Raw genomic sequence first — 12522 nt, forward strand, 5'->3', positions numbered from 1 at the left:
TGTACCAGGACTATATTCTATCTGATAACTCTTCTTCTATTCTGTTTATAAGAGGAAAATGTTCGTTGTTGTACCGTGTTAGCCAGTGGGTTGGAAATATAAAAAAAAAAAAACACGAAAACTTGGTAATCTTCAGTAGTTGATACCTTTTTAATGGCTAACTCATAATGATGACAAATGGCTGACGTTTCGGAACGCTAGGCTCCTTTCTCAAAGCAAATTTAAAAACATTTTTGAAGGATGCATATATATATATATACAGAGCAGGCACAAAGGGTGTTAGATTTCAGGAGGAGGGGGGGGTTTGGTTGTTAGTAATTGGTGAGACAATGTAAGCACTTGGTAGAGAGATTTGGTAGAGACAATGTGGTAATTGGTAGAGACAATGTAAAGTTTTCTGGTAGGACCTGTAAGTGTTTACATTGTCTCTACCAATTACCACATTGTCTCTACCAAATCTCTCTACCAAGTGCTTACATTGTCTCACCAATTACTAACAACCAAACCCCCCCCCTCCTCCTGAAATCTAACACCCTTTGTGCCTGCTCTGTATATATATATATATGCATCCTTCAAAAATGTTTTTAAATTTGCTTTGAGAAAGGAGCCTAGCGTTCCGAAACGTCAGCCATTTGTCATCATTATGAGTTAGCCATTAAAAAGGTATCAACTACTGAAGATTACCAAGTTTTCGTGTTTTTTTTTTAATATTCTGTTTATAGGGATGGTTCTCATACAAGAAGGTAAGTGACCAGATCTGTGCTTTCATATTTTATTCTGTAAAATTGCCCCACTTGGTGGTTTAATTCTATAGATGGGGGAACATTTCAAGATTCAATTCATTTTGGGTTTGGTTGATTCAATCCCAAGATTCATTTCATTTCAAACAACCACACCGTAATTTTGCTTAAAATATACTTAGGGCTCCTAGGAACCTATCTATAAAACAGAGTGTATGACACTGTCAGGACTCCTAGGAACCTATCTATAAAACATAGTGTAGAATACTGTCAGGGCTCCTAGGAACCTATCTACAAAACATAGTGTAGAATACTGTCAGAGCTCCTAGGAACCTATCTATAAAACATAGTGTATAATACTGTCAGGGCTCCTAGGAACCTATCTATAAAACATAGTGTATAATACTGTCAGGGCTCCTAGGAACCTATCTATAAAACATAGTGTATGACACTGTCAGGACTCCTAGGAACCTATCTATAAAACATAGTGTAGAATACTGTCAGGGCTCCTAGGAACCTATCTATAAAACATAGTGTAGAATACTGTCAGGGCTCCTAGGAACCTATCTACAAAACATAGTGTATGACACTGTCAGGACTCCTAGGAACCTATCTATAAAACATAGTGTAGAATACTGTCAGGGCTCCTAGGAACCTATCTACAAAACATAGTGTAGAATACTGTCAGAGCTCCTAGGAACCTATCTATAAAACATAGTGTATAATACTGTCAGGGCTCCTAGGAACCTATCTATAAAACATAGTGTATAATACTGTCAGGGCTCCTAGGAACCTATCTATAAAACATAGTGTATGACACTGTCAGGACTCCTAGGAACCTATCTATAAAACATAGTGTAGAATACTGTCAGGGCTCCTAGGAACCTATCTATAAAACATAGTGTAGAATACTGTCAGGGCTCCTAGGAACCTATCTACAAAACATAGTGTAGAATACTGTCAGAGCTCCTAGGAACCTATCTATAAAACATAGTGTATAATACTGTCAGGGCTCCTAGGAACCTATCTATAAAACATAGTGTATAATACTGTCAGGGCTCCTAGGAACCTATCTATAAAACATAGTGTATGACACTGTCAGGACTCCTAGGAACCTATCTATAAAACATAGTGTAGAATACTGTCAGGGCTCCTAGGAACCTATCTATAAAACATAGTGTATGACACTGTCAGGACTCCTAGGAACCTATCTATAAAACATAGTGTAGAATACTGTCAGGGCTCCTAGGAAGCTATCTATAAAACATAGTGTAGAATACTGTCAGGGCTCCTAGGAACCTATCTATAAAACATAGTGTAGAATACTGTCAGAGCTCCTAGGAACCTATCTATAAAACATAGTGTATAATACTGTCAGGGCTCCTAGGAACCTATCTATAAAACATAGTGTATGACACTGTCAGGACTCCTAGGAACCTATCTATAAAACATAGTGTAGAATACTGTCAGGGCTCCTAGGAACCTATCTATAAAACATAGTGTAGGGTTTCTAGGAATATATCAATCCAACTTCTAGCTTTCACAGCTAAAAATATGGGAAGAATATGCAAATCTGTCTTCCACAATGTAATTAGGAAGTCAGGTGCTTCAGTGTTACAAACCAATAGAGAGCGCTCACTGGAATGTGCAAGCCTGTCTTCCCTGATGTAGTTAGGAAGACAGAATCTCAGTGAGATAGCCCAATAAAGGCTGCTCCCTTTAACATCATGCTTGACCTTCAAGCATCATTGCAAAACAAAGGCCTCTTGGAAGGTCGAGCATGGTGTTAAAGGGAGCAGCCTTTATTGGGCTGTCTCACTGAGATTCTGTCTTCCTAACTACATCAGGGAAGACAGGCTTGCACATTCCAGTGAGCGCTCTCTATTGGTTTGCAACACTGAGGCACCTGACTTCCTAATTACATCGTGGAAGACAGATTTGCATATCCTTCCCATGGTCCCTTACAAAGTGGAGTGCTAAAGGCTTAATAAGTCTCCACACACCTATATGGTGCGCTAAAAATATATGCAAGTCAAAGTGACATTATTAAGATAAGAAAATCCTTTAATAGTCCCACAGTGGGGAAATTTCAGCATGTTACAGCAGCATAGTAATACAGATACAGGATAATACACAGTAATATATTACAGACGTAGGCACGCATATGCTGAGAAGAGAAGATATACTAGGAGTCCATAGCAGCTAAGGAACAGAAGAAGAAAGAAGGAAGACCTCATAGTCATAATCATTAGTTCTCTGTGCGGAGTGAACTTCACTTGGTCTGATGTAGATTATACAGCCTGGTCGCAGTTGGAAGGAAGGACTTACGATAGGTCCTTCTCACACTTGGGGTGAAGCAGACGGTCACTTACAGAGCTGCCAAGTGCCATCAAGGTCTCATACATGGGGTGGGATTTATTCTCCCACATGGAGCTCACCACTGACAGTATCTTTCTGTCACCCACCACCTGTACTGGGTCCAGGGGGCTCCCCAGGACAGAGCTGGCCCTCCTGATCAGCCTGTCAAGTCTATTTCTGTCCCTGGTTGATATACTGCTCCCCCAGCAGGCCACACCAAAAAAGATGGCTGAAGCAACCACAGAGTTGAAGAAGGCCCTAAGAAGTGGCCATTGGACTCCGAAGGCCCTCAGCCTCCTGAGCAGGTAGAGTCTGCTGTGGCCCTTTCTGTGCAGCGCCTCCAGGTGATCAGACCAGTCTAGTTTATTATTGAGGAGCACGCCCAGATACTTATAGGTCCTGACTATCTCAATGCATGTCCCTTGGATCTCCAACGGGGTCAGAGAACTTCTTGCTAAAGTCCACCACCATCTCCTTGGTCTTCCCAGCATTAATCCTGAGCTGGTTCTGCTGGCACCATTCAATAAAATCCCGGTTTAAGTCTCTGTATTCCCTATCGTCGCCATCAGTGATAAGGCCTTCTATAGGAGAGTCATCGGAGTACTTCTGTAAGTAACAGCTGGATGAGTTGTGCCTAAAGTCAGCAGTGTACAGTGTGAAGAGAAATGGGGCAAGAACTGTACCTTGTGGTGCCCCCGTACTACAGATCACAGTGTCAGACACACAGTCCTAGGCTCTCACATACTGAGGGCGGGTTGTCAGGTACTCTAGGATCCAGTAGTACAGGTGATGGTCCACACCACCAAGGTTCAGCTTCTCCCTCAGTAGCCCTGGCTGAATGGTGTTGAAAGCACTGGAGAAGTCAAAGAACATTATTCTCACAGTGTTCCACAGTGTGAGAGAGAGCTCTTTGAAGAAGGTGGATGATGGCGTCATCTACCCCAATGACCAGCCGTTAGGCAAACTGGAGGGGGTCCAGAGCGGAGCTCACTAGGGGGCGTAGGTGTGTCAGGACCAGTCTCTCTAGGACCTTCATCAGGTGGGATGTCAGTGCTACAGGTCGGTAGTCATTGTAGCCCATCGGGTTGGGTTTCTTTGGGACTGTTACCACACAAGATGTTTTCCACAGTTTCCACAGATGTTTTATACTCTGGAGTCTCTTCAGAATACAGAGTATAATAGGTGAATGCCCGGGAGGGGGGGTGTTATCTTCTGTTATCTCTTTTGGGCCTCCTTTTGCGTTTGGCACTCTCTCCTGCTTCTCATTGATGTCTGCCACTCTCCTGTGAAGTTATGCACCTGGGGAGAATACTGAGGCCTATGCCTTTGCATAATGTCACAGGAGAGTGCCAGACAACATGAGTTTTGGATGAAGTTACCTCAATTCCCCTGTATGATCCATGATGTCTTATAGGAGCCGCCATCAGACCTGCGGTGACCTTCACTCCAGACTACAAGAAGATCTTTACATCAGAGCAGATAACAATGACCTGTGATGTGGGATCTACTATAGGAGAGAGGATGGATTATATATGGTACAAAGACAGCAAGCAAGTATTGTTAAATAACGTCCTACACCACTTGACTGATGAGACAAGAGGTGTACTTCGGTGATACCAAGAAGCAGCTGGAGTCCAATCCAATTTGTGGTTAAAACAGCAAACGAAGGTTTAATTCAAACGAATAGATAGGTTACAGTCCAAAAATTAAACAAAGTTAAAAGAACATAGAATATGCATGACAAATAACAAGTGTCAATATGAAGAGAGTGAGAGCTGGTATGAAGGTGGAGTTAGTGCTCTACCTCCATGTTACCAAAGCCTGCTTATAAAGGCTGAGGATGCTTTACCCTCATCCAAGTTTTTTCCCCATAAGGAAAGGTGTAGGTATGATCCTTCCATGTACTCCGGATCGTTCCTTGTTTGACCATAGCCCTAAGTTTGGCTACACTGACGTATTGTTGTTAGTAACGAGACTTCTTCTACCTCCACCCAACATTCCACTAGCCCCTTCATCTGTCAAGGATGACATGCTGGACACAAATGCTACTCCATGACCTTCTCCACTCACACTCTAAGTTCAGCAAATTATGAGATTTAACATTTCCCCCTGATTATGATTAGATATACATTTTTCTAATCATAATTTCCCTACTCTAACTCATTTACTCACCAATCGTATCACATTCATTCACAGGCCATGTGATAACATTTTATCAGCATGTTCTTTCTTTGACTCAATGTTAATGATGGAACTAGCTTGTTGAGTTCTTTTTAACATTTCTTGTAAAATTTTGTCTCCTTTTCCAATTTCCTTTTTTACCTGAGTGTATATTCTCTTGATTCTACACATTATTTGTCCAGTAAAGTGACTTCCTCTGTCGGAAGTGATCATTCTTGGGATCCCCCAAGTACAAAACACATGATTTACCAATGCTCTAGCTGTAGACAAAGCATCATCTTTCCTGACTGGTAAAACTTCTACCCATTTTGAGAACACATCTACCACCACCAATGCATACCTGAGTCCATGTTTACCTGTAGGCAATGGACCTATGTAATCAATCTGCAATGTAGACCATGGACCATCTGCAGGTGCAATTCTTTGGAGTGGAGGTTTTTGTCCTTTAGGTCGAGGGTTCACTTGAGCACAAATGAGACATGACTGAACAACATTTTGTACAGTTTCCTCCATTTTGTCCCAATAAAACTTTCCTTTAAGAACTTCCAGCAACTTTTGCTGACCCAAATGACCTAAGCTCTCATGATTGTATCGGGTGAATTCAGTTTGTAAATGCTCTGGCACAACAGGACGCAATTCCCCGTTATAGTCATGACACAAAACCCCGTTTTCACAAACAAAGGGAGGTTTTGGATCAACCTGAGAAACTGCAAGGGATTGATCCTTTGCTTGTTCCTCTGCAAAAGAAGGCAAATGCGTGTCTGTTTTCCTAGCTGGTAAGGCTTTCAATTGTTCAGGTTCGAGGACCTCTGCTCCTGTTAAAGCGGCCTCTTTTGCTAATGCATCTGCAGTAGAATTTCCTACTACTAGCTCATGGTTTCCTTTCTTATGTGCTGGGACTTTGACAATTGCATATCCTTTTGGATTCTTTGCAGCTAATTCAACAATTCTTTTTAGAGTATCACTGTGCACCAACACTTTGTTTGATGAATCAACAAAGCCTCTTTTTTCCCACACTGGTAGGTAATCTGTCAAAGACCGAACCACATAAGAGCTATCACTGTAAATGACCAAAGGACTTCTGTTCTCCTTTTCATCAATCTCCAACACTGTCCTGACAGCTTCTAACTCTGCTCTCTGAGCTGAATAGTGTCCTGGTAACTTGTGCTGGATTGCATATCCTCTTTCAGGATACCAGATAGAATACCCTGAACAGTAATGTCCTTCATTGAAAAACCGTGATCCATCCACAAAAACTGCTTCGTCAGTCTTTTCTGCTTCTCTTCTGAACATTGAAATGTATGTCTCCTGAAATGTGTGTAAGCATTCATGTGCCTGACCCTCGTACTGCATCAATTGGGGAAGTACATACTTGGCTTTGTGGTCAACTTCAAGTTGTTTTGGAGACAGAGTCAACAACCAATGTGCAAATCTTTGATGAGATACACCTGGAATATTTTTCTCAAGGAGAAGTTTTAATGTGGAGTGCGGCGTCTGCAAAATTAATTTGTTAAAGCCAACAATGTGTTCAGTTGCTTTTACAGCAAAATACACTCCCATCAGATGTCTCGCACAAGTTTCGAACCCTTTTTCCACCGGAGTAAGGAGTTTTGAGAAATATCCCAAAATTCTCCATTCCCCTGACTGCAATTGCAACAACACAGATGTAACAGCAACTTCTGACGTATGTACCTGCAAAGCAAATGGAGCTGATGCTTCCACAGTTGACAAGGCTGGAGCTGTTTGCAAAGCTAACTTCAATTGTTCAAATGCCTTTTGTTCCCGGTCTGTCCATGGACCAAAGGAATCATCATGGCTCTTTTTCAAGAGATCATATAAAGGCTTTGCCTTTTCAGCAAATCCCTCAATGAATTCTCTGGAAAAATTCACAATGCCCAAAAAGTGTCTGAGATCCTTATGTGACATTGGAATGGGAAGTGAAGCAACAGCTGCAACCCTGTCCTGGAGAGGCATTCTCTTTCCTGGTTTAATTAGGATCCCCAGATATTTCACTTCACGTTGCATCAGTTTACACTTCTTTGTGTTCAATTTTAGACCTGCTTCGTGCAACAAGGTAAACAATTCCGCTAAAACTTCCAAATGTGTTTCCCTGTCTTCTGTGGCCACCAAAATATCATCAACAAACTGTTTGATATATTTCTGATGTGAACTCCTTCCCAACACTTTTGCTAGTGCTTGATGAAATATGCTAGGTGACAAATGGGCACCCTGAGGCAATCTACAGAACACATACTGTTCATCCAGAAATGTAAAAGCAAACTTGTATTGACAACTCTTTTCCAATTCTATGCTAAAAAATCCATTGCTAATATCCAAGACCGAGAAATAATTCGCTTTTGCATCTAGTTGTCCCAACAAATCATGTGTGTCAGCAACAATTGGAGCTACATTAGGCGTATATTTGTTCAAAAGCCTTAAATCCAAAAGCATACGATATGAACCATCAGGTTTCAAGACACACCATAATGGATTGTTTGTCACAGAGTTTGCTTTCCGTATGACACCCTGCTGAAGCAACTCCTCAATAATCTTAGACATTGGACCTATTGATTCTGGAGGCGATTTGTACTGTTTTTGGGCTGGTGGATCCCTACCCTCTATGTTCACAAGTACATCTTTCATTGTACCTACTTCATTCCTGTACTGTGCCCACAAAGAAGGAATACTTTCTACAATTTCCTTTAACTGTACATCACCACCAGTGTCAGGCCAAACATGATCAGAAGGAATAACATCTGTTAAGCAAATAGTTCCAACCTTGCTGTATTCACTTGGATCAATCAGTACCGGTTTAGAACCATCAACATCCTTCCAAATCACCTTGTTTCCCAAATCAATAATCCAACCTCGTTTGTTCATTACATCAGTCCCTAAGATATTCTCTGAATTAGGACAATGCCAAATATCAATGCTCGTCTCCAAATGTCCAGGAATTTCAAACTTAACATCAGATATCAATGTGGCTGACACCCCCCCACGACCATTGAAGCCTACAATTGTACAAACAGGTGCATTTTTGGATGGGATCTGAAGCTTATTTGTGACACTCAGTTGAGCTCCAGTGTCTATGAGGAACGTGATCTTTTCCCCTTGAAGAGATCCTGTTACAAAAGGTCTTCCACATTCATCCAAAAATACTGGGGCTACATATTCCAAGGGTCGAGAGGTTGGAATCTTTTCTAGTCATGCTGATCCTAACAGACCATCATCTCTGTCAATCATGACGCGTGACCTCCCTTTTGATCCCTGTATTGATATTTCCCTAATTTGCCGGATTAGAGATGCATAGGGAGATTCTCTTTCCTCTGAAGGAGGAGGAGGTGCAGTGGGCACTAGACCATTCTCTTTCCCTATATTCTGGGTCTCTCTAAGGAAACTTTTACACTGCCATTTTAAATGTCCCACTTTACCACAATGATAACAAGACATCTGACCTCTCTCCCAAGTTCCTTTCCTTTTTGGCTTTGGAGCAATACTTTTTTTAGGAACAGGTGCAGTCCTGGAATTAGTTTGACTGTCCTGATTTGCATTGACTGATTGCTTATTTACTTTATTCTGGACAGCAGAAATCTTTGCCTTTGTGCTTGTTTGCTTCAATGACCTTCTGATGTGGTCAATGAACATTGCTGCATCATATAAAGCAAGTTTTTCTGAGGCAATTCGTAATGATACTGGATCCAAATATTTAAACTTCTTTACAAATGCCTTTATCATAGCTGAAGGTTCTTCACCCTCATCTATCCCTAAGACCATCCTGTATGCTTGCTCAAACTTCATTAAGAAAGCAAAAGGATCATCTTCCAAGGTTGGCTTCAAAGAATCCAGAATATCTACTGTTGGTTCACATTCTCCAGTAGTGAAAAATATAAGCTGTTTCAATCTATCTGATTCAGTACTATGCATCACCTCATTGTCCTCATTCACCACAGGCGTCGGCAGTAACCTCTTGGCCATGTGAGAAGGTAACCATACTCTGAAAATCTTATTTTTCTGTTCATCAGTAAGATTAAATTTATCTGTATACGATTCAAAAGTATTTGCATTGTGGAAAGCATCCATTTTGTCATTGTAAGCTGGAACATCTTTCCCAATTTTCATTAACTGATCATTGATTTTTAAAGTCAACCTAGCTGCCCTTTCATGTAAGCGTCTTCTCTTAAGATCTACCTCTTCTAACTGTTCTGTACTCCCGTGGCTTTGTTCTGGAATATAGGAGGGACTACCTGTAGCAGCAGAGATTTTCCTTATATCCTGGCGTAATTTTGAAACTAATTGTGTCCTAGTTTCCATTTGATCCTCCAACTCCTCAATGTGTTGGGCTAATACCTCACATGCTGAACACTCATTATAATCCTCTTCCACTGTCTGTGTGTCAGTGTTACTTGTGCCTTTAGTGTTCACACATACCCTGTGTGTCTGTTTCTCTTCAATAACTAAAGAATTGTACACTCTGACCATATGCAATACATTCCTTAATTTCTTTTGCAACCTATCAACACAAATAAATTTCTTATCTAATCGCTGATTTTCTTCCTCACACTGAGTGTATAAACTAGACCAAAGCTGTGCATTAGTATGACTACTTACATACTTAAAATCTAGCTTGCTCTTATCAGAATATGAAACAATGAACTCCATACTCACTCAGTTACACGATCTTCTGTATGCACTGTGCTGTCAAGGCCAAAATTCCTCTGCTCTCACACAGACGTTCCGCACACAGGCTTCCGTCTACTCGTGCAGCTGATAGCTGTAAGCGTGGCTCACCGTCCTAGGTACTTTACGAAGTCCTGAAGCTTTGCACTTTGCAAACGATTCCTCCGTTCAGTCCTCCCTTTTGCAAACAAAGGACTGAGGAATACTTCCAGACAACGACTGAGTGGCTCGCCAAATGTTAAATAACGTCCTACACCACTTGACTGATGAGACAAGAGGTGTACTTCGGTGATACCAAGAAGCAGCTGGAGTCCAATCCAATTTGTGGTTAAAACAGCAAACGAAGGTTTAATTCAAACGAATAGATAGGTTACAGTCCAAAAATTAAACAAAGTTAAAAGAACATAGAATATGCATGACAAATAACAAGTGTCAATATGAAGAGAGTGAGAGCTGGTATGAAGGTGGAGTTAGTGCTCTACCTCCATGTTACCAAAGCCTGCTTATAAAGGCTGAGGATGCTTTACCCTCATCCAAGTTTTTTCCCCATAAGGAAAGGTGTAGGTATGATCCTTCCATGTACTCCGGATCGTTCCTTGTTTGACCATAGCCCTAAGTTTGGCTACACTGACGTATTGTTGTTAGTAACGAGACTTCTTCTACCTCCACCCAACATTCCACTAGCCCCTTCATCTGTCAAGGATGACATGCTGGACACAAATGCTACTCCATGACCTTCTCCACTCACACTCTAAGTTCAGCAAATTATGAGATTTAACAAGTATACAATGGAAAATCCTATATAATACAGAAGGCTGAAACATCACACAGTGGAAGTTACCAATGTCAGACCAGACCTGGAGAAGTAAGTGACCCCGCTAGACTGGAGGTTAGTGATGGTGAGTAAATCTACCATATCATATATATACAGACAAGGTAACAAGTTGTATCACACACAGACTGATAACAGATCATATATGTCTCCTCATCTTATATCATGTTATATTACAGGTGCAGTCATCCTGCAGACCCCTCTATATGTCTATGAAGGAGATGAGATATATATAAGATGTCACCACCATCCTAGATTACCTGAAGGAGGAACAAGATTTTCCAAAGATAACAGACATTACAGACTGGTCATATAATGCAGAATATTATATTAGAGATGTAACCAGGACGACTGCTGGGACATACGGATGTATAGAAGAAGTCTATTATAATGGAAGATATAACCTACATGTATCTGTACAAGGTAAGTCCAGGATCATTTATATAGGAATTATTTGTAGGATTTGTACAATATATTTGGAGCCACTTTATCTTCTGAAGACTCATCTACAATTATTGATGGGTAAGGTCAGGTCTAGATATGGGAAATCTATGGTGAATTTTCCAAAATGTGATTATATTGTGACTATAAATATAGTAAGTTCGATATGTTACAGATTGTTTCCATACTCTTGGTGCAGATTTCACCATTTGCAATGCAGGTTATGAAATACACATCAAACAGCTAAATCTGTGTGTAGTATATGTGACTATAGGATCTGTGATAATGTTCCTGTTAATGGAAAAAATGACACTTTACGGTCTGTAGATATTTCTATGATTTAGTTGGAGAACTGTATTGGGGTTATGTATGAGTCAGACCCCATAACTTTTTCATATAAAAATGGCCGATCGACTGTATAAGCACTTCTACCTCTTGTGTCACCCCTTCTCTCTATGTAATGTCCATAGAAGATAATGCAAGACCCTAACCAATAGCATGAAGTAATAGTGGGGGGATAGAGACATTGTATAACCATGATTAGGTTTGTTTGTGGATTTTCTCCTTTTCTAGGTCTGTTCTCGACTCCAACACTATCAGTGACCCCACAACCAGTTATTACTACAGATAAGCTGAGCCTGACATGTCAGACAAGTCTCCCTCCTCCTCCCAGACACAATACACAACTGCGGATTGCTTTCTACAGAGAAGGAGGGATTGTTCAGGGAATTGGTGTCAGTGATACCTATGAAGTCTACAATGTCCAGCTGGAGGATTCTGGGAAATATTCATGTGAGGTGGAAACTACAGATGGGAGAGTAAGGAAGAGAAGTGCAGAGACAATAATCCAGATAGGAGGTGAGTATAGACAATGGTCATGTCTTCTACATGGGAGAACTTCTTACTGTATCTGGAACATGAATGAATGTACTTTTGGTGTAAATCACTATAAATAATACTTTCTCCCATCTATACCTTCCATTATTAGAGATCTTCTCACATCCAATCATTACTGTGACCAACAATGTAGTGACTGAAGGAGATCCCATGACCCTGACATGTGACACGACTCTTAGTCCATACAGACCGACCACAAGACTGGAGTTTGCTTTCTATAGAGATAGACGGAAGATTTGGGATTTTTCTCCATCTAATAAATATGAGGTTCAGTCTGCTCAGCTGGAGGATTCTGGGAATTATACATGTCATGTAAGAACCTCAATCAGCCCGACAATGAAGCTCAGTGATGGACACAACATATGGGTACAAGGTAGGTAATCCAAATGGTAAAAT

General features: G+C 40.9%; 1 protein-coding gene across 1 annotated transcript in view; it reads right to left on the reverse strand.

Annotated features, from left to right (window-relative positions):
* Positions 1–12522, reverse strand: part of LOC142214623 (Fc receptor-like protein 5) — a 384847-nt gene that overhangs the window by 302644 nt on the left and 69681 nt on the right. The gene's annotated exons all lie outside the window — the stretch shown is intronic.

The sequence above is a fragment of the Leptodactylus fuscus genome, chromosome 7 (genome assembly GCF_031893055.1).
Source record: "Leptodactylus fuscus isolate aLepFus1 chromosome 7, aLepFus1.hap2, whole genome shotgun sequence".
NCBI lineage: Eukaryota > Metazoa > Chordata > Amphibia > Anura > Leptodactylidae > Leptodactylus > Leptodactylus fuscus.